This window comes from Felis catus, chromosome A2, assembly GCF_018350175.1.
Source record: "Felis catus isolate Fca126 chromosome A2, F.catus_Fca126_mat1.0, whole genome shotgun sequence".
In the NCBI taxonomy this organism is placed as follows: domain Eukaryota; kingdom Metazoa; phylum Chordata; class Mammalia; order Carnivora; family Felidae; genus Felis; species Felis catus.
Genome location: NC_058369.1, coordinates 125,031,531 through 125,053,913, shown reverse-complemented (window position 1 = coordinate 125,053,913; position 22,383 = coordinate 125,031,531). Strand labels below are relative to the sequence as shown.

Here is a 22,383-nt window from a genome sequence, read left to right as displayed (position 1 = left end):
CTTCTAATTGGCTACCCAGTGAAAATTAATGATAACAGCAAAAAAAAAAAAAACCCACAAAAAAACAAAAAACACAAAAAAATCAAAGACAACCTGAAGAGCTCTAGGCTTCTTAGGGTCAAAGCTAGTTATGAAACCTCCCTGTCCACCCCTAGTCCTTCAGGACTAGGACAAGATAGGTTGGGCAAACAACTCAACTCATATTTTGAATATTTGGGGGTCAGCCAAGCTCTCAGGATACTCTGCCAAGCTTATAAACTCATTCAAAAAAAAAAAGCCCATGTGAAATTGATGGGAAATAGGCTCCACATGTGTCTTGCTCATTAGCTTAAAGTTTAAAACAAATCTTTTCTTTTTTTTTAATATTTTTTTTTCAACATTTATTTATTTTTGGGACAGAGAAAGACAGAGCATGAATGGGGGAGGGGCAGAGAGAGAGGGAGACACAGAATCGGAAACAGGCTCCAGGCTCTGAGCCATCAGCCCAGAGCCCGACGTGGGGCTCGAACTCACGGACCGCGAGATCGTGACCTGGCTGAAGTCGGACGCTTAACCGACTGTGCCACCCAGGCGCCCCTAAAACAAATCTTTTCAAGAGCCACTGGAGATGCAAGAAATCTTTTGAGAGAGGGCTCTCCAATGATCCTCACCCCAACATAAAGCAGGAAGAAAATCTTTCCAAAGTTGATTGAGGAGGGCACCTTTTGGGATGAGCACTGGGTGTTGTATGGAAACCAGTTTGACAATAAATTTCATATATTGAAAAAAAATAAATAAAGTTGATTTTCTGAAAAACAGGATATTGTATGTGGCAAATGCCTTTACCCAGAGGTCTAAATGTGACTCCACCTGGAAATTATATATAGTTTTTGATTGGGGCTATGAAATGGGACATTTCCTAAACCTCATTCATTCATTTATTCACTCATTCATTCATTCATTCATCTATTCATCAGATATTTTCAACTCCTGGTTTATACCAGCCATTGGGCGGGAAGCAGGAGATATGTTGTGACTGATATATCCTCATAACAAAGCTGAGGTTTGAACTTTCCATTTATTCTGCCTTCACTTCCAAGAGCACATGGTTGGGGGCCATGTGGCAGCTGCTGTTATCTTCCAAATTCAAACAGAATATAAACCTTTTTTCCATTTCCAGACAGAACATTTTGCCTTCACATCCCCTCTATGAGACCATTTAGTCTGACATTTATTCATGCATCCATTTATCCACTCAGCCAACAATAATTAAAATGTGCCGAAGAGCAGTATACAGTAAAGTATAATGTAAGCTCCAGGGCCAGGCTGACTAGGCTTTTCTCCTTACTAGCTATGCAACCTCTCCAAGGCTCCATTCCCTCCCCTGTAAAATGGGGCTTCTAACAGGACCTCCTTCAAGAACTTGTTAGGAGGATTTAATCACACACAGGGCACCTGACACACTCAATAAAATGGTCATTGTTGCTATCGTTGTTACTGTTATGTGCCATGACCATAATCAGACAAATCAGGCAAATCATAAAATCAGATGAAATTTACAAAGGGGCCGTGCGGGGACAGACACCACACATGCACCGAAACAGAAAGAAGTGCACTGTATCTGGCAAGCCTCATGTGTCCAGCAGCCTTGAAGCACTCCAGCTTGCAGCCACTTCATTTTTTGCCTGAGTGAACATTATACATAATTGATCACACTGCACAGCCCATACCTGAGAAAGCTGTTAGTTCAATAATTCACCTTGTCTGCTTGCATAACACAGACGTGACTCTCACAAGCTGGCCTGAGCAGCCATTAGCCAGGAGATGCAGTGCTTATGTGATGGTTCTAGAAGAAGTAGCCTGAGCATATCCCGGCACTGGGAGGTGAGACCACCCCTCTACACAGTGCTTTGGAAAAACAGGCCCACAGTGAATATGGACAGATATCAGGGGCAGGAAATGAACTTCTTCCCCCAGGATGGGATGTGTGCTTTTCCAGTTTATAAGGATTAAACTTAGCAAATGATGTTGCCCAGAAGAAGAATTGTTCCCTAAGGAAACTTGAAAGAGAATAACAATGTTCCAAGTAGGGTCAATTTACTCATTTAAATGGTAAATAATCATGCAAATGTGGATGAATGAAATTATCACAGCTTTAAACTCTATCTTTGGGACAAATAGAATGGTAAGGAAAGAGGAGTAAAACTGATACAGGAAACAGGAAATAATCACAGATAAATGACTTGAGTATCAGAGAAGAGTCTAGAAAACACGGGCCAGTATTCATGCCTCCCAAATGCAGTCAGTATTCGTGGGCTTCTACATCATGTACTGTTGCAGAAGGCCATTCGTTCATTCATCTAATAATTTATTTGTTGAATATTTTAAAGAGAAATTTTCCATATATATATACACGCATATGTATGTATATATACACATGCATATATATACATATATACACATGCATATATATACATACATGTGTGTACATGTATATGTACATGTATACAAACATATATGTATATGCATGTATATAAGTATACATATGTATATGGAGAATTTCTTTAAAATATTCAACAAATTATGTACATATATGTACATACATGTATATATGTATATGAAGAATTTCTCTTTAAAATATCCAACAAATAAATTATTAGATGAACGAATAACCCTCTGCAAAAGTGTACATATATAAATATACACATATAAATGTATATATATGTATATATGTGCATTTATGTACGTGTATACATGTGTGTGTATACACACACACACACACACACACACACACGAATGTATATATATTTGTGCAGTTGCCAAAAAAGAAAAAAATTATGAGAGTAATAGACCTTCAACTGACAAAATTGACCCCCATGGAGCAGACCTAAACCCAACCTACATCCTGAAACCAAGCCCAGCTGAGCCCAGAAAAACACCACAGAATCCTAGCTCACTCATAAACCTGTAAGTATGAAATAAATATTGCTTCTATGGGAAGGCTGGGGTTGTTACATAGCATTATTGCCACAAAACCTAACACAAGAAGTTAAACTCAGTTGATACTTGCACTCACATGCATAGTATGCAGAGTCAAGAAATTCCCTCACTCAGTGTTGCCTGAATATGGTCTGTATCAGCTGACAGAGTCACTCATATAAGTAATCTGAAGTCCAGAAATCAGACGGCATTCCCATATGCTATAATCTAGGAAACGCTCAGTTATTTACAGGTGCCATCCACTTCCTTATTAATACTGATGCTGCCACTTACAAAGGGCTTGCTGCTAAGTCCTTGCATATATTACCTCACTGAATCCTCAAAAAACCAAAATGAGATCGTTATTAAGATTATTCTCATTTTAGGGGCACCGGGGTGGCTCTGTCGATTAAGCATCAGACCCTTGGTTTTGGCTCAGGTCATGATCTCGCGGTCCGTGGGTTTGAGCTCTGTGTCGGGCTCTGTGCTGGCAGCACGGAGCCTGCTTGGGATCCTCTCTCCTCTCTTTCTACCCCTCTCCCACCCAGGCTCACACAGAGAGGTTAAGAGAAGCATCCGAAACCACACAAGTGTAAATGGTGGAGCCAAGATTTAAATCCAGACGGTCAACTTCCAGAGTATATTAAACTGCCGCTTTTGGAATCCATGGGGCTTGCAAAACTGTTCACACCTCCCTACTCCTCATCCAGCCCTATCCACAGATTGTTCTTCCACCCTCTGCTCCTTGTCAGGCCTCACTGATTCGGGATCCAGACAGGGGTTTGAGGAACCCACGTGTAAACTAACCCGGGACATTGTCCTTAAGTAAACAAATCCTGTGATGACTCAGAGGTGGTCCTGCTGGAGGCAGGAAGGTGGGTTGTGGGCTAGGAACCTCCTTACAGCCATCTGGCTGTGGGCTATTCATTGGCTGGCTTCTTCCTTCCTTACTTCGGTATGTTCTCACAGAAACCCCACAGTTGTTTTTTACCACAAACTTTCTTTTCCTTTCCAGGAAAGGCTACATTTCTTATTTTTTCTCTTTAGATACTCAATATCCCTTGCCCCCACTTTTCTCTTACTGCTCTTACAGCTTTGTGTATTTTTCTTTGGTTTACAGTCTTTGCTTTTACTGCCCTCAAAATTCCTCAAGGGCTTCTAAAGGCTTTTTATGTTTCTTCCATCTTCTCAGGATGCAGTGAAAGGCATATTTCATTCAGGTGGATCCAACATTGTACTTGGAAAAGAAACAATCCCTCCTGAGATCGTTTGGCCAAAGGAAAAAGAGAAAACTAAAATTTCTGGATTACAAAGGCAATACATGCTATTGTAGAAAAAGTTGGAAAATATAGGTAAGTAAAATAAATAGAAAAGCTACCCATAATTCTTCCCTCCTGAGATTACTGTTTTTGGTTAATATGCTAACGTTTTTGATCTATTTCCTGCCAGTCTCTTAAATACATTTTAACATAATCATGATTTTACAGTACATGAAATTTAGTAGCTTGCTTTCTCACTTAATATTACAATGTAAACATTTTTTTCCAAATCCCTAAAAATTATTAGAAGGCCACTTGCCAAAGCTTGCCAAGGACCATTGGTCTCTAAAAATATCCCACATCCAAAAAGTATGGGGACCATGGTCAAACACATTTGAGAGACAATGTATGTGACATGGCCCCATCTTGGAGATGTGTGTAGAGTGGTTTGTTTAAATACCTGGAAAGCCGGGCAGTCAGAAATCTGTTCCATTTTATTTACTCAGCTATTCCCAATGACATTTGAGCATGCATCCCATTTTTTGGAGGAACAATTGTTAAAGTCCCACAAAGCTAGTGTCTTTTGAGGCCAGATGAGGGCCTGATGAAGGTGCTAGGGATTGCTTATTGGGTCCCCCTGAACTTCTCTCTGGAAATCAAGTGGTGTTAAATACGTGGGCCCCAAAACTCTAAAAACAAGACATTTTTATCAAGCTCTACAGGCAAACCTAGTCACAGTTAAAAGAAGAGATTCAGGAGCATATGCTTTTCCAGATTCGGTTCACATTCTTGAAGAAGACAAATCAAACTAACTCATTCACGCATTTCAGCTCGTATCAGTTGGTCACACACTGCCAGGCCTCTGGCAAGCCCCCCTGGTTTCCTTCCTTTTGTTATTTTTCATACTTTGTTTTATTTTTTATTTTTTACTTTTTCAATGTTTATTTTTTGAGAGAGAGGGAGAGAGAGACAGAGCGTGAGCAAGGGAGGGAGGGACAGAGAGAGAAGGAGACACAGAATCTGAAGCAGGCTCCAGGCTCCGAGCTCCGAGCTGTCAGCACAGAGCCCGAGACAGGGCTTGAACACAAGAACTGTGAGATTATGACCTGAGCTAACGTCAGATACTCAACCACCTGAGCCATCCAGGTGCCCCCTTAATCCTTTTTTTAAATGTTTATTTATTTTTGAGAGACAGAGAAAGAGAGCGCTGGCAGGGGAGGAGCAGAGAGAGCTCTCTCTCTCTCCAAAGCAGGCTCTGTGCTGACAGCAGAGAGACTGATGCAGGGGTCGAACCCATGAACCATGACCATAACCTGAGCCAAAGTCAGATACTTAACAGACTGAGCCACTGGGTGCATCTCTCCTTGTTTACTTTCTCATTTCATTGTCCTCACACCCTTTTCAGTACTTATCATTGTACCCATTTCACAGGTGAGTAAACTGAGGCTGAGCAAGTGTGAGAGACTGACTGCAGGACATGGGACTTCTGTCTGAGACCACACTCCCTGCAACATTGCAGCTGGCTCTGGCCAGTCTCTCTCAGCAGCCAGCAATGGGCACCCAAGCTTCCGATGTGGAATGAAAACTGGTGGTCTGGAGCCAAAAGCTTTCATCCTAAAACTATTAGCCATCTTCTCAGCCACTTTATTATGCCCCAGCCAGAATGGATATTTCTCTCTCTTATCATCTAGCAGCATCTTCCTCTGAATGCACCTCATGTTCCTGCATATTTGGATTATACGCTAAATCTCTCTTTCAGTCTCATACATTAAAAGCACTTCACTTAATGTATTGAATTTCGGCCCTTTTGGTACATTGGAAGATGTTAGGAATGCAAAATCAGAAATCCATTTTAAGATAGAATACTGAGTGGTAGATCACAGACCATCTTCCCTTTAAAGGAGAGGAATTGGAAACAGAGTTGGCATGCTCTGTGGGTTTCATTAGGGAAAGATGAAGAAAAGCAAACTAGACTTCACTGAACTATTCCAAGTCAAAAGCCTTATATATATTATCTTACTTTATCTTTAAATCCATATATAAGACAGTTGCCATTAACCCATTGTACAGAAACTGAGAGTCACTGAAGAAACTACTTCTAGGTCCATGCATTTAGTGAGGAGTCCATCTAAGAGCTATACCAAGATCTTCCTGAATGTAAAGCCATATGGTGGCTGTCACATTCATCTACCACTTGCAAGAGAAATGACTCCAGATTCAGCCCCCGGCCAAAGAAAGTTTACTCGACCCCCAACCCTGGAGCATCTGGATTGATGGGTAGAGAAGCAAGGTAGGAATTGTGTTACAAGGCCTGGGACAGTGCTGTGGGCTGGAGGGACTAGGCAAGTGTTCAGTTAGGACCAATGTCAAAGGAAGATCAGTAGACCTGAGACCTGGGATTCTTATGATCTCTGAGTACAGCATGGGACTGGCCTGCAGCGGCCCAAGCAAAACAAGCAAACTGCAAACAAGTGCTAAGGGAGATGAAAAAGCATGGGAAGAAATGCAATCAAATATTAAAGTCCCAAATAATCAGGTTAGAGAACCCATGTAGTAATGAGATGGTGGGGGTAAATCAGAAGGAATGGATTCCTAGTCATGAGTTACATAATTCAGTCTTGGATTATAAGACAGGCTAAAACTGAGGATGTTATTTTATTTATTTCTCCTTGCTTTTGTAGTTATTCATTTGGTGCATTAATGAAAAACATATCCTTTAGCTACTTCACATATTAAATTCCAGTTTCATTTACTTTAGTCCCCCCCCACACACACACACCTTTGATAACTGTTAATGAATCCAGTATACAAGGCAACTCATAAAAATAACAGAGCTGCAATTCATCACCTCCTCTTCTTTTGTGTCAGGGAAAAAATGTCCACATGGCAGGACCTGAGTTATGACTGCTGCCCTCATGGCCAGGGGTTGGCCCGGTTATGACAGGGTTTACTATAGGAGAGATGTTGCTGGATAAGTCTCAGGTTGCCCTCTCTACCTCCCAGGACAGTTACAGCTTGTCCGGACCAATAAATTCTAGAATATGACCTCCCTCCACCTAGACAGTGAGGGAGAGATAAACGAATAGTGAGAAGAAGTGCATTCATCAACTCTGGAAAGGGACAAATTCTCTCTTTAATAGAGTTGTGCTCTAACATCTCCCCTGCCCTCAATCAAGCATGCTTATATCTTGTTAATGCATGTGAGACAAATTGGAAGTCCCTCCTCCCCCCAGGCAGAGAGCACATCCTATCAGGGTCAGTGTGGCATTAAGTATCTGTTACTTGTGACCATTCATAGGTGTGTTGGCTGGAGAGAGGGGAGATTCAATGGGAAGCTTATGCTAAGAAAGACGGAAAGGTGGCATTCTAAGAACCAACTCCAGCAGACTGGAAGTATCCGTCTGATGCGTGGTGTCGAGAAGGATTCTAAGGCTCGCTAGGAAAGAGTTGCTCCATTAGCCATGACCGCCATAAGTTCCAGAAGTTGGAATGGTGCCAGGGTGTAAGTGCCATAGGACACAACTTTAACCAGCTCGTGAACCCTCTGCTATTCATAGATGTCTGGAATGTAGTACTGGTAGGACAAGCCCAGTGATGATCTGTTCATACGAGAGAAAGAGGACGTTTTAGAGAAAGATGCGTCCTTAATACTTTGAAAGTCACAGTCGACCTCATCCCAAAATGACCCCCTATGTGGCAGGAGAAAAACAAGCTGAAATAATGTCCCAATAGAGAATGGTGCTGAGCTGATGGAGAGAGCCATGTGCAAATTCCAGTGAGGGACTGCTCCCCAGCACAGACATGAGGGACAATGGGCTGCAGCCCAATGCCATGACACTCAGAGCAGCCTCTAGCCTGGTTCTCACTAGGCCACCTGAGTCCTCAGAAGAGAGAGCTATAAGGGAGAGCAGAGCCAAAGAATTTGGACACGAAAACACATAGGTAGTGCTTCTTTGTGTTTCAAGAGAGAGAACGGCCCTCTTGGGGATAACAGAAGTTCTCACTCTCTCGGTATGGGACCTTTAGACTGGAAAAGAGAACTGGGTCTCCCAGAGCAGAGAAGAGAGAAGCATCAAAGTAGCAGTGATGCTGGTAACCAGACCTGCCAAGGCATTCGCAGATGCTCACCATGGCAACTGGTAGCCAGAAGGCCACAGGTGGAAGGTCACAGCGAGTGAGCTACCCTAGGAAGTCTCTCCTCTAAGCCAGAGTAATGGGCTTGGAGGAACTATAGCTTACTAGGATCTTCCTCCAGGAGCAAGTCATGGAATTGGCATCTGTGATTCCCATTGGTGACTTTTTTTTGTTGTCCCCCAGGGCCAATGGCCTGGAAATCCCTGCTTCCCAGTATCTCTGTCACCACAGCCCTGGAGGAGCACTGATGTGTTTTCTGTTCTGTCTGCTGCTCTGAGGCCAAGCCTGCAATCAGCCCAGACTTCTCCATTCTCCCCTAGATTTCTAGAAGGGCTTCTCATAGTTTTCTATTTCTCCCTTTCCCAAAAGCCCTCGCCTGAGTTGCCTGACCAAGGGAGCCAATAAATCCCTCTTAAACTAGTGGGAGAAAGGAAAATACTTCAAAGATCTGATTAGGAGCAAAGCAAATGTTTCTGTGGAAACATTTAATTCATTCCTGGCAAGCCAGGCCATCAGTTTGGAAAAACAGAGCTGCTGTGTGATCATCCAGCAACAAGAGCCGCGCTTTACTGTTCTCCCTCTGGAAGCCTATTCACTGGGCCACTGAAAAAAGAAAACACGAACTAAAGAAAGGTAAAGCCGGCATTCTCTCTAGCAATCTGGAAGTAATGATAAGCGCTGTGAGTAACTATTGTTAGCAGGACTCGCACAGCGGGGAGAGAGCAGGCTCTGGACTGTCCTGGGAGAACTCTGAGCATTGCCCCTTTTGGGTTCATCTCTGGGGCTCTTTCTTCTTATACACGAAAATGATCTCTTAACTACAGAGAACAAACAGAGGGGAGGTAGGGTGGGGGAGATGGGTGACGTAGGCGGAGAGGGTGAAGAAGGCGGAGGGGGTGAAGAGCACAGTTGTCAAGATGAGCACGGGGTATTGTACGGAGTTGTTGAATCACTATATTGTACACCTGAAACTAATACAACACTGTGCTAACTACCCGGAAACTAAAATTAAAAAAGAAAGAAAGAAAGAAAGAAAGAAAGAAAGAAAGAAAGAAAGAAAATGATATTAGCTCTAAATGGAATACTGATAACTATTAGACCTCTTTGCCTCCCTGCCCACCGCGAAGGGAAAGTGGAATTGATTTATTCACCACTCACGTGTCATTTCATTAAGAACTCACTGTCTGATGTTTGAAATACTAGCAAATACAACCACACATGGATCTGGGTGGATCTGGCGGCCTGAATCCGCTAAGGGACATTCAGTAGGCTTAACGGTATCAGCAGACGCGCAGCCTGAGGGCAACTCCTCGCCTCCGAGGGAGGGCTCTGTGGAGGGATCAGAGTCCCCTTTCCTGTCAAGATCTGACCTACAGAATCAGTCCAGCCCTCCAGCTGGCCACTACAAACTGAGGGGAGCGGCACGTGACATGAAACACGTCCCTTCCAGGTCTCGGCCCCCACGTGAGCTTTGCATTGCCACCGCCACTGTGGCTTCATCTGACAAGGAATGAGTGACCAGCCCAAGGTCAGGCAGCCTGGTGGTGGCAGAATCCATGGCATTTCCCCAGACACCTGCCATGTCCAAACTGGCCCCGACTGAGACCACCAGCGCTCTCCAGCTCACCCTCCATTATCTAGCCCTCAGACTCCCCAGACTCTTGGCTTCTACTATGGTCGTCCTGGACTCCTGCCCCCAGCCAGGCCCCCTGCTTCCAAAAGAGACACACAAAATGCAGCGGTCACCCTCATTCTGACAGCTTGTCAACACAGAGGGGAGCAGAGAGAGGTAAAGGAAGCTACCGTGTGCAAACCCCTGGGGCCAAGAGCCATTGCACATACCAGCCGCAATATTGGCATAAATCACTTTAGGAGGAAGATATCTCTATGTATTTATTCCGTTATTCTTTTACTGCACTCCCAGGTTTGAGCCCCTGTCGTCAAAACCTGTGAAGGAAACGAGAACACAAAAATAAAAGATATGACCCTTTTCTGGAGGATTCAGCCTGGAAGAAGAGATGCACTGCCTAGCCCTAGACAAAGTTCCCTCCTTCTCCATGTCACAGTCTCCGGAGACTGGGCATCCCCCACCCCCCTGCTCCCTCTCCAGAGCAGCCAGCTTCCAGTTTACCTGGGGAGGTCCCCTCCAGAGCGGGGCACTGGTGCGGAACACGGTGACCTCAGGCGAGCCCACCGGTGGCTACAAAAGCCAGGGTGTGGGCTTAATTGCTGATTCTACAGGGAAGCTTTTGGGGAAGAAAAGCGATATGAAAACAGCAATATGGAATTAACAGATGGTTAATTTCTCTAACCATCCTGGTCACTGGCTGGCGCTTCCCAACCTCTCCTGCGATAGCACTGGCAAGTCCCCCCACCGGCTGGTTTTCTGCGTGTTCAGGCTTTGCTTTCTGACTCTCATTACCTCCCCACCTCCACCTCCTGAAGGCTATTTGTCCTTTCCTCAGCTGTAGGCAGGGAAACTCCCGCTCCCAACCCAGGCTGCCCGCACCCTAGCCCAGGTCAGATCCTTAATTATAAGTAAACAAAGAGTGTGGAAGACGGTCAATTTGGTGAGGGTGAAAGGGAAACTTCAACTAGCCAGCGAGTAAATGGCAATGAGAGGAGGAGAGAGGAGGAGAAAGATACGAGAGAAAGGCAGCCAAGAAGAAAAGTGAGAGACTCCCAAAGAAAGCACTGCTATTTGGCGAGCTCGCCTGGAGCCAACCCTGCTGCCTCATCGCTTCCTTTCCCATAAAAGGTGTGGAAAGCACTATGTCCTGTTTCTGATTTCCTGTGAGATTGAGCTAACGAAAAAGAAGTGATGGAGGGGGGGGGGGGGGCTAGTGAGAACACGTGAGGACAGAGGCCTTTTATCAAGGAGTCCGAAGGATAGAGCACTTGCCGTAAGTTAGATCCCATCAAAACAGCTTCGTGTGTGAATAACGCGTTTTCCTCACTAGTGGTTTTTGTCTGTGGTGATTAAGTCTCCACGTTCAATTCCAGATAACCCTCCCTAACCTGACATCCTCCATTCAGTCTACAGAGGGAGAAGTGGGGTTTGGGGAAGGGCTAGAGGGGACGGAAGAACTGAACAAACATCACTACATTTTCTGTGCATGGCTGTGGCTGTGATGACAATGGTGGGCTTGACCGATGGCCACGGTGGGCAGGAGCACCTTCCACACAGAGCCAGCGCCTCCGAATCTGTTCTATGGGGGAATTTAGTCTCCAAATGAAAAGGCTTCAGCCCCCAGCTCCAAGGGAAGTTCAGTGACCCCGTCACCCCACAACACGTACATAATCATGGCGATGTCAGGCAATTTCCCAGAGGGTGCTGGCTTGCTCAGGGTCTGCTTGCTGAGAATTCCAGCTCTAGCTTTGAAACTCAGCAGCTCCTCACTGTCCCAGCTCCCGCGCTGCTGCTCTCACTCTGCTGGGTCAGGCCCAGCCTTTCCTCCCCAGTTCACCTACACTCACGTGTTTGGTGGAGGCGTGAAGATAATACAAACTCGGCCACAGAGTATCTGTGGGTCGCTGGCCTCCTGCCTTCTTTTTACCATCCCTCTTTTTAGGACTTGTTTGATTACCTTTAACTTCCAAAGAAAATGATATCTTTGTTTTCTCATTTCTCCCCCATCTAGACCAGCTCAAGAACTTATCGTTCCATACTCATGAGGCCCTTTAAGGAGTTTTCCTAAATAAAAAAGACCATATTCCAAGAGATAAGAATGCCTGCCTTAGAGTTTAGGACAGCCATCTTGTTCCTACATTATTATCCAATTTGGATATTTTCTAATGACCTAGTTCACTCATCCTGTTTTCTGTCATGTCTATCTTTTTCTATCTTAGAGTTCACAATTTCAGACATTGATCTTCTTAAGCTCTAGAATGTTCATTTTAATTTTTGAAAATAATGTTCAATACTCTGGTAAAAATTTCAAATGTTTCTTTTTTGAATGTAGAGTCCCAAAGAAAGTTTATTCTCCCTTTTGCTGGAAAAGGGGAGGTGGTGCTGATCATCTTAATCCAGTCCTAGCTGAGATGAATCTGGGCTACTCTGCATGTTTTGTTAGGCTCAGTCTACTTCTGGTTCACCCTTGTTTCTTGTATACAGCTCTTCGGGGCTTTTAACTGAGTCTAGTGCGTTTATGCAAGTGAGTCTTTTTTAAAAAAAATTTTTTTTTTCAACGTTTATTTATTTGTGGGACAGAGGCAGAGCATGAACAGGGGAGGGGCAGAGAGAGAGGGAGACACAGAATCGGAAGCAGGCTCCGGGCCATCAGCCCAGAGCCCGACACGGGGCTCGAACTCCCGGACCGTGAGATCGTGACCTGGCTGAAGTCGGACGCTTAACCGACTGCACCACCCAGGCGCCCCTATGCAAGTGAGTCTTAAACTCAACTGTTTTCTCAGCACAACGAGACTACTGTTCAAATGTTTTTTATCTTATCTCCAATTTTTCATTCTAGCCCCGAAGACCACAAAAAGCACCTCCCGCTTGTCTGTCATCCATTTTTCTGTGTCTCTGCTTGAGTCCAGCTGGTTGTTCAGCCTCTGGTCCTTGCCCAGAATCAGGCAAATGGCCACAAGAAAAAAGCAGCAACAGATTTTCAGCTCACCTCTCTGCAGTTCTGACCTCTCTAGTCTCCACTTTTCAATCTTCATTGCTTCAACAGATCCCTACTGCCTTTAAACTAATTATTCTCATATTTTATCCTGATTGTTTTATTTGTCCTTAGCAGAAAAACTGGTCTGCCCCCCAAACTTCCATTGTACTTATAAGCCACATTCCACTCATTTATTTTTAATTTTATTTTTCTTCCTGGGGTATCCGGGTCACTTGAGTTTTCTCAAATTATTTAGCATATCAGGAATGTCCATGTATTTATTATCCAAATAATAATATGAGAAACCAGGCTACATGCCTGAAGATATATTGGCCTATTTTTTGGCATTTTTTTAACGTTTATTTATTTTTTTTGAGAGAGAGCTAGAGCAGGGAGGGGCAGAGAGGGGTGGGGGACATAGGATCAGAAGCAAGCTCTGCTCTGACAGCAGTGAGCCCAGTGTGGGGCTGGAACTCAGGAACCGTGAGATCGTGACCTGAGCCGAAGTCGGATGCCAAACCGACTGAGCCACCCAGGCACCCCTATTGGCCTATTTTTGAATAGGAATGTTTACAATCAGTAGAGACTGTGGAAAATTTTCTCCAAACAAAAAAACTCTGAACTTTTGAAATTATAGATTTCCTTGAAAATTTTAAAGTTAAGATGAAATTCTTAGGCAAAGATCTGGTTCCTTGTATATTAGAGGCTCCCTTCTCCTTATACGTCCATAGCTCTCTGCTCTGCCCCAACCATTTCTGTCAGTTGAAATCTTTGCTAGCATATGAAAATAGTGCAGAATTAATAAGGAAAGAAGGGTTTGCCATAAAAACATTGTGTTTTCTTTATGCAGCAAATTTCAAGGGTCATATCATGTTTCCTTTACACACATTTTACAGATGAAAAGTGAAATTCAGAGAACTCAAGTCATTTGTCCAAGATCAAATAACTAGTAAATGATAGAGCAAATAAGTGGTCTAATTCTGATACCCTAGAAAACACATGCAAATCCAGAAAAAGTGACACAGTGTCATCTCTGTACTGGTTTCTCCATGTGGTATTACAGGGGAAAGGTGAGGTTGGTTGATTGGTTTATTTAGTTCTTTCCTGGAACCATCTGTTTTCTCATTTCTCCCAAAACTGAAACATATCTAGATGCCTATAGCATTCCAAATGTAGATTTTACAGATGTCTTTTTCTCCCTAAATACAGCACAGATTGTAGGTCCTCCAAGGGTTCCATGAGAAAATAAATCCTCTTGCAACAGACACAAAGATGCAGCATCTTGTAAGTACAGAAAAGTCATATCAGAAGGAAATGCATATTTATTGGGAAAATTTTTGGTTAGGTGGCCCATCTAACAACAATGAGCTCTGCAGTAACAGAGTAAGAGATGGAATCTGTACCATCCTGCTTCAGTCCCATGAGACTCCTGGAGAAAGAAGCTGTGGAAGGAAAAAAAAACCCCAAAATACTTCTGTTCATGTGGTGGCAGGCATAAAATCTCTAATAGGAGAAGCCTCCAACAATGACCTTCCTTGACCATGGGATAGAAATTGATAATGTCCCCAGCAGCTTTCTTTAGAGGCAGTAGCCCACTTCTTGTCAACGGTGGACACTAATTAATATCTCCCAATTACTGAGGAACAACATGTGCTGGCCACCATGCAAAGTAACTTGCATAAATTTTATACCAATCTTTCCAGTGGGATTAGCTAGCATGATTCCCATTACATAAGAAAACCAGGCTCAAAGGGAAGCTAGTTGGCCAAAGTCACATAGCTACTAAAGTCTAAATGAAGTCTGTGACTCCATAGCACGTATTCTTTTCAATTCTTACATTCCATCTTTCTACTTAGGCTTTTCATAATCCTCTGTATATAGGAGGAGGCTTATAACATGTGACGTGCTCATTTTTGAAATTGTCTAGGCATTGATGAGGTTTGTTTAAGCTGATGTTTGAAATCTGTGCTTCTGCTGTCTCTGCCACCTTAGGAAATTCACCTATGATTTCTTCTAATTTCTCAAGTAATTTGAAAAGCCACGTTCTTCTGGTTAAGTTTTGAAATGACTTGCTTGTGATAATCAAAGTCTTCTTGCCTGGGAATTTTGGAACTACTCTATTTGACTGGTCTCGTGGAGCAAATTCATCTGTGGGATACTACTTGGTGCCTCAGTGTTACAGAAATGAGCAAAACATAATCGTGGGCCTCATGGAGCTCCTGATTCATTAGTTATGGAAGTCCATTAATTAACCCGAAGAATGATAAATCTGTATTAGAGAAATTTGTTGGTGCAGTTGGGAGTAGACAAAAACATTGGCACCAATGTCCAATTCAGAAAATAAGAGAAGCCTTCCTTAAAGGAATGCTTTAGAATTTGTCTTCCATCCATCCTCAGGACTCAAACTGTCGATGTTAAACTTTCTTCACCATTTCGCTAATAGAAGAGAGCACTCTCTTTACCTCTCTGGCAAGAGCAGACCTGAATAACCAACTACTTGTCCATCTGCTGAGATGTCAAAAGCCCCAGGAGAAATTCTCTCCCCTTAAATTTATACCAGTGTAGCTTCATCTTTTCACCACTTGGGTTTTATTCCACACTAACACATAAACACCCTGAGAGAGATAAGAAATGATAACATCCCTCCCCCCTCCACAAATTGGCGATCAAGGTGAAGAATATGAGAAGGATCTGTGGTATGTTAAATACTAACAGTAATAAGTTCAATTGGTCTTGAATTCCAATGCTTCCATTTAATTGTTGTATAATTCTAGGTTTGATATATCTCCGATCGGATTCTTACTTTCCTCATTGTAGACAAAGAAACACAGCTGCTCTACTTGATTCTTGATGAGGATCAGAGAAACGAAGGATATGAAAGGCTCTCTGCAGTTATCATTGGGCAGAAAGAGTAGACAGGATGTCGACTGGAGTCAAATCAGGGATGCCACTGAAAGCAAGATTTTATGCACACGGGATCTTACAGCCCCCTTACCGCATTATAGCGATGACAATAATGTCCTTTCTAGCATATCTGTATTTTTAAGGCAACCTATACTTCCCATGGCACCTGAGACCCCCATCCCATCCGCAATCTGCAGCCAAGGGTTAATTAGACTAGGAATGAGATTTGACGCCAAAGTGGCAGAAGCAATCAAAAATATTTCTGGAATAATTAGATTCTGCTTTTAGAGATTTGAAAGAGAAATTCATAGATTCAGTCAGAAGAAACTGACTCCCTAATGTCAAGAGGTAGATTGAGGTCAAAGAAGGCTACATTGATCAGGGTCTCTGCAGAAAAACAGATGGCATGTTCAAATCAATTATTTTGAGGACAGTTTTTAAAATGGGCTATTTATAAATGTATGAGTCAGGGTAGGAAAACCATAAGGAATAATGCAATACCCTAGGTCTAGTCATTTCAGACACCATCACCAACGAAAGGTAAGAAAATGTAAGAGAGGGGCAGTCACTAGAATCTAGAGTTATACGAACACAGCCATGTGCCCTTCAGTTGGCAGACAAAAAGTTTACTGAGAAGTAAGTACCAGATCTTACTCCGTTTTTTCTCCCCAGTCTTTGGCCAGTCCTATATAATAGCCAAACCCATCTAAAGCCACCTAGAAAGGGAACCCTTTGGTATAGACTTCTGGAGGAAAAATAGGATGAGAAAGAATAAGAACTGATCTAGAAGGCAAATTGAGCATATGGCGGCCAGCACATAGACCTTAATGGACCATGTGCAAGACTAATTAAAAGTCGCCAAATGGCTAGGAATAGCTGAAGAGACCAGAGATGCAGAGATGCCCTGACATGCCCTGATGCATCTGATGAGAGAATAGCCTAAGTTCCTGCTTCCATATTATGTGCTTCCTGTACCCGGAAATCCCTATCTCCTTTTACTGGTTCTGACTTAAGCAATTCCTTAGTCAAGCACTACTCACCAATGCTCTACTCCCTGTGGTAGGCCATTTCAGACATGGCTCCCAGTGATCTCTGACTGCTCTTGTAATACCTTTCCTTGAGATGTGGGGTAGGCCTTAGTGATTTGCTTCTAACATAGAGAATACAGCAAAACTGATGGGATGCCACTTTTGAACAAAGACTGGCTGGGAAGCATAGACTTCTATACTCATCAGGCTGTAACGAGATGCCTCACTCTCCTGCCTGGGTGGCGTTAGAGAAGGCTGAGTGGGGAACTAGGACTTTCTGACCCACCTGGTAGAAATAAGGAGAGCCCCTGCAGTGTCAGTGGAGGCCATGTGGGGAACAACAACAAGGTGCCCCCTCTCTGAGCCTGGTGGTATCAGCAGAGGTCTAGTGGGAGGCCTGAATCTCCACTCCTGCCAGCAGTAGCGATGAGCTGCCCCTGCACCCATGATGTGAGTAGAGGCCGAGTGGAGACATGGCCTCCCCACTGGCAGGAACAAGAGAACCCTGCCGGTGCAGTGTCAGAGGAAGCCAGCTGTTAGGGACTGAATCGTGTCCCCCCTTCATTCATACCTTGGAACTCTAATGCCCTGTACCCACAAGGCCAACAGCTATTTTTCCCTTGCTTCGTCTCTGACTCTGGCAACTCAGGGTCAGCTGGGGTGAGGACAGGGAAGTGGCAAGAGAATTACAGCAAAAGTGACAGAAATCCTGTTTTACATAACTAGTGCTATTTGTAGTATCCGTTCAGCTACTTTCAGTGCTTTCTGTCTTTACTTCTACTTTGGGTAGAAGGCATGGCAAGTAGCCAGATTCTAGCTCTTTCTCGTGGAGCACATTAATGGCTCTGGTAGAGAACGAACCCTCCAATCCCATCCGAATAAGGAGTCTGCGCTGCCCACCTCCCTGGCTGACCTCTTACTGTGTCCCCTCAGCTCCTTCCCCGAAGCACTCGACCCCTGCAGACCCTGTGCCCTGGGTCCCACAGCTGGAAAATGGTCCACCAAGGCTTTCAGGGTACAGCATCATAGCCTCTGTCTTCTCTAACTAGAAGGGGCAATGACGAAGAGAGAGTATGTCTCTGATGTCCTCCTTTTCGACGCACTACGTCTTCCCTCTCTAACATCCATGTTCCCATGTCCCATCGATCCAAACTCCCTACCCGTGCTTTGGTACCCCACGTAAGGGGATGGGTTCCCCAACTGTCTTCCGGTTCCGTGGCAGTGTCTGCTGATGGCTTAACCCTCCTCATCTTCTTTCCCCCCTCGGGTAATAAACAGGATGTTTGAACTCAGTAGAATATCTACTTCTTGTGGTCCAGATTATCGGGGCTTCATGGTGGCTAAGGAAGTCATGCGAATCAAATGGACTTTTTAATTCGTGGCTCTGCCATTTATTAGCTACATATATTTGGGCGGGTCATTCCACCTCTCTAGCCCTCAGTGTGCTTATCTGCCAGTGGGGAGGGCTCCCTCCAATGGATGATGCACACGGCATGTCCCACAGAATGTTAATATCCCGTTAGAGGCTTTTAGATCACAGTCCTAGGTTCACAGCCATTGAAGCAGAAGTGTTCTCTGACAAACAAAAAATGATTCATTCCTGTATATAGAATTTTCAGTTTACTCTGATAGGGACTTTGGCTTCTCTGTGATTCCCCTGGCACAGGGCTTCCAGAGAAAATACAATGGAGAGAAAGCCCGGGGCATCTAGGGATTCCTGGCTATCTGCTTTCTAAATGAATACACTTTCATCTGGTTCCATGTGAGAATTTTGTCCTCCTATGATCTATGTCAGTATTTAAATACATTTCTGTTTTAAACAACCTCAGACCTGTGGGAGCTTGTTCTAAAAGAAGTGTGATAAACTCCCCCATATCATATATATATATATATATATATATATATATATATATACAGTTAAAAAAATCAAACATCTCGCCTGCCAGGGATTTATCTCTTGAAAATGACAATAGGCTGCCTCAGACTTTAAAACATCTAATTTGTAAGTGATCTATTTTTACAAAGGGCAGAGAAGGGGTGGTGGGCGGGGAGGTATACAATCTCATTAAAATTCTCACGACAATTTAATGAGGATGGATTGTCTTCATTTTACAGTCGATGAAACAGGGGTTCAGAAAGATTAAGCAACTTTTTCAAGGTCACACTGCATGTTAATAAGGAACCTGGAATATGAAGCTAGCTCTCCCTAACTGCAAATCCCATGCTCTTGGTGCTGGCTATAGGAACCCCACGGATGCCACTGGAAATACATAGGGGTGCTTTGAGTAGGAGAAAGAAAACAAAACAAAAAATGAGTCTTCTGAGTTCTAGAGATAGAAAAAGGATGGGCACAGCTAAGCAATGACAACAAAAACATAAGAGACGAGAACCTGAGGACAATCTCACAGGGAAGGCACACGGGTCGTCTGGTATTCCCTCCCACCTCTACCCCCAAGCCCTCTGTGTGACACAATGCACCTTGTACCGTCTCAGGAATGAAACATACAAATAGCTGTGGGAATAGCATTCTGGGAAAAGGAAACAGCAAGTGCAAAAGCCCGGAACTGGAAACCTGTCCAGCATTTGGAGACAGCAGAGAGGTCTATGGAGAGCAGAATGTCCGGAGCAGGACTAGAGGGGGAAAGGATAAGATAAGATGGGAAAGGGGGCAGTGAGCCAAAACATACAGGCTTTTGTAGATCCTAGGAAGGATTTGGGGTTTTATTCCAGCTGAGATGAGTAGCTGCTGGGTTTTGAAAGGAAACAAGCAATGCTCTGATAGAGCTTTTAAAGGTTTACTCTGGCTGCTGCTTTCAGGGTGCATTGGGTGGTGGGTGGGGGTGGGGAGAAGGGAAGCAAGGGTAGGAGAGGGAGCATCATCAGCAAACTTTTACAATAATAAGAGATGTTGACAGTTTGGACCAGGGCAGGAGCTGTGCGATGGTGAGAGATGGTCAGATTTGGGGTGTATTTTAAAAGTAGGGTTGACAGAAGTTACCGATGAGTGAAATATGAGATGCAGAGAGTGTGGAGTCAAAGACGGCTCCAAGCTATTGTTCCTTCTCTGAACGTTTCCACCTGCTTTTTTGTTCCAGTAGTTGCTATGGCAACTAACTGCAGTGGGCGTAGCCCGGCAGCACCTTGGCCTCACTGCACTTTGCATCTCCTGCCCTTTCTGCCCCAGGCATTCGGGCACCTGTGGAAGCCTGGAAGATCCACCAGGAAGGATGGATCCGCCTGGAAGCCAGGAAGTCCACACCACAAGGGCAACTTTTGGCCAGTGGTGATTTGGAACAGGTGGGTAATATGCACCCTCTTTAGAGAGAATCCACTGAAAGTAAGCCCCCAGGAGCCCACAGCAGTAACCAGCTCAGCCGTACTCCCTTGGACAGGATTTCCCTCTTTCCATGTGACTCTTCCCAGTCCTTTGCTATTGTTCCCTGGGTTCTCTTTCCAAAATAAAACTCCTCCAAGTAAGCCCTTGCCTGAGGCTCTGCAACTAGAAGCGTTCTCCATTTACTGAATTGTAGGGAACTGTGAGAGGAGAATTTAGAGAGAAGAACGAATATAAAGAGTTTAGCTTTAGTTTGAGATGCCAGTTAGACTTACAAGTGGAGGTGGTGAGGAGGCAGCTGGATGGCTTGAGCCTGGGGTTGAGAACACAGTGTGCAGAAGAGACGAGGCTACTTGTTTGCAGTGGTCCTGTGTCGGGTGTAGTGCCCCATGTTCACGGACTCCCCTCTATGACGAGTCTCCATCTCTCACTGTTCCCATGGTGGGTGACTCTGTTCCTGTCCCTGAAGGGCAGCTGAAGAAGACAACGAAGTGGGGCTCCGTGGAAGGAGCAGACAGTGGCGTGTCCTGTCTTGTGATGACAGCTCCCCATGCTCTCTTAGGTCTAGCTCCAGCAGATACTGTGTCCTCACAGCAGATGAGCAGTCACATTAGAATGAAAGCTTGTCGGAAAAAGTCAGTGCAGCCACCTCTGCAGAGGGACCTTGTCTGATGGGATTCTCTTCCCTCCATTAAGATCCCCCCTGAGCTTTCAGGGAAGGAGAAGACCAAGTGAGATGAGGGACAGTGGGAGGTGGTGGAGAGAATGATCAGCTGTGTTCCCTGGAGCACCTCTGACAGCCTGGCCCCGGTCCCCAGCCTGAGTCTGGCTTGCACAGACACTGCAGAGACAGGACTTGGCTTTTGTTTCACTTCCATTTAATTTGCCCAAATGAAAACTGCAATTACTGAGCAGTTATACATTCCCATGTGCTTCAGGGATGCTGTCCCTGACACATTTGCCACCCCCATTTGGAAAATTCACCCATAAAAGCATCACACTTGCTTGCATAGTGTGTGGAAATCTGCAATGTCATCCTTTGTGCAGGGGATAAAAATTCACCCCAGGGTACCAATTTTAATAAGGCTTAATTAGACCAATTTGTAGTAAGCTGAGGTTTCCACTTTGCAATTTGACAAGCAGCTTGAGCTGCTTCACTACATTTTTATGTTCAGGAATTTCTGGATCTCAAACAAAAGGTCGAATGGAACATAAAATTCTATCTGAAAGACTCCTAAAGGAGTAGTGAACTTCTGTCATTGCGTGTGTGTGTGTGTATGTGTGTGTGTGTTTTAGAATGTCTTTACTGATGATTAAATGGTGATCTTGGGTAGCCATGGAGTCGATCCCATCAATGAGGTCCAGGAGGGCAAATAAAACTGGTCCTCCTCTTGTGAAGACCTTGCTACTAGCTCATGGCCCTCTTTCCAACAGAGTACGTGAAAGGCTTTGCAGTCTCCAATACAGCACAGAAATAACCACTCAAATTTACTTGGAGTTGGCTCAAGAGATCAGCCATCTTTCTAGGGACAGCAAATAACTTTTATATATTATTCTTGGATGAGAAAACTGATTGAACTACGTTATCTTTATGATCTGCAACAAAATTGTGTTTACTGAGTTGTACTGTGATGCCATATCCTTGGAATTTCATCCAGGATCCTTAGAAGGAAAAATTTTGCAAAATTCACTCATATTGCTGTAGGGAAATAATTGAGGCCACTGTTCATCAGAAGGAGGATGCGGGTCAGGACACAAAAATGGAGCAAGTGGAATAATTCTTTCTTCGATGAATGTTTGACATCAGAATTTATAGATGTTCTGCATAAAAACGGAAGGAATGCTCTACAACCAAAATAAGTTTCAAAAAGGTCTCTAAGGCAAACAAAGCCAGTCCTCTATGGAGATAGTGTCTACACTGCATCTACACTGCTGGGGGCAACAGAATGTTCTCCTGCTCTCTAAACATCTTCCCTTCTGATCTGATATAGCACCTTAAATGCCTACATTAGAAATAGACTACTGCTTAAAGATGTTAAATGCCAGAGGACTGAAGATAAGGAAAATGGAAATATGGTACCTAACACTGATAATGGGTAAGACCTCAGAGCAGCTTAAATATATTTTCAAAAAATTGATTCCTGAGGGAACAGAACGAG

At 44.1% G+C, this 22,383-nt stretch overlaps 1 long non-coding RNA gene across 1 annotated transcript in view; it reads right to left on the bottom strand.

Moving 5' to 3' along the window:
* LOC109497533 overlaps positions 1–22,383 on the bottom strand; it is a 71,303-nt gene extending 48,920 nt beyond the window's left edge. Inside the window, exon 1 of the long non-coding RNA XR_002740553.2 lies at positions 20,500–22,383. This is a non-coding gene — a long non-coding RNA (uncharacterized LOC109497533). The remainder of the gene's footprint in view (positions 1–20,499) is intronic.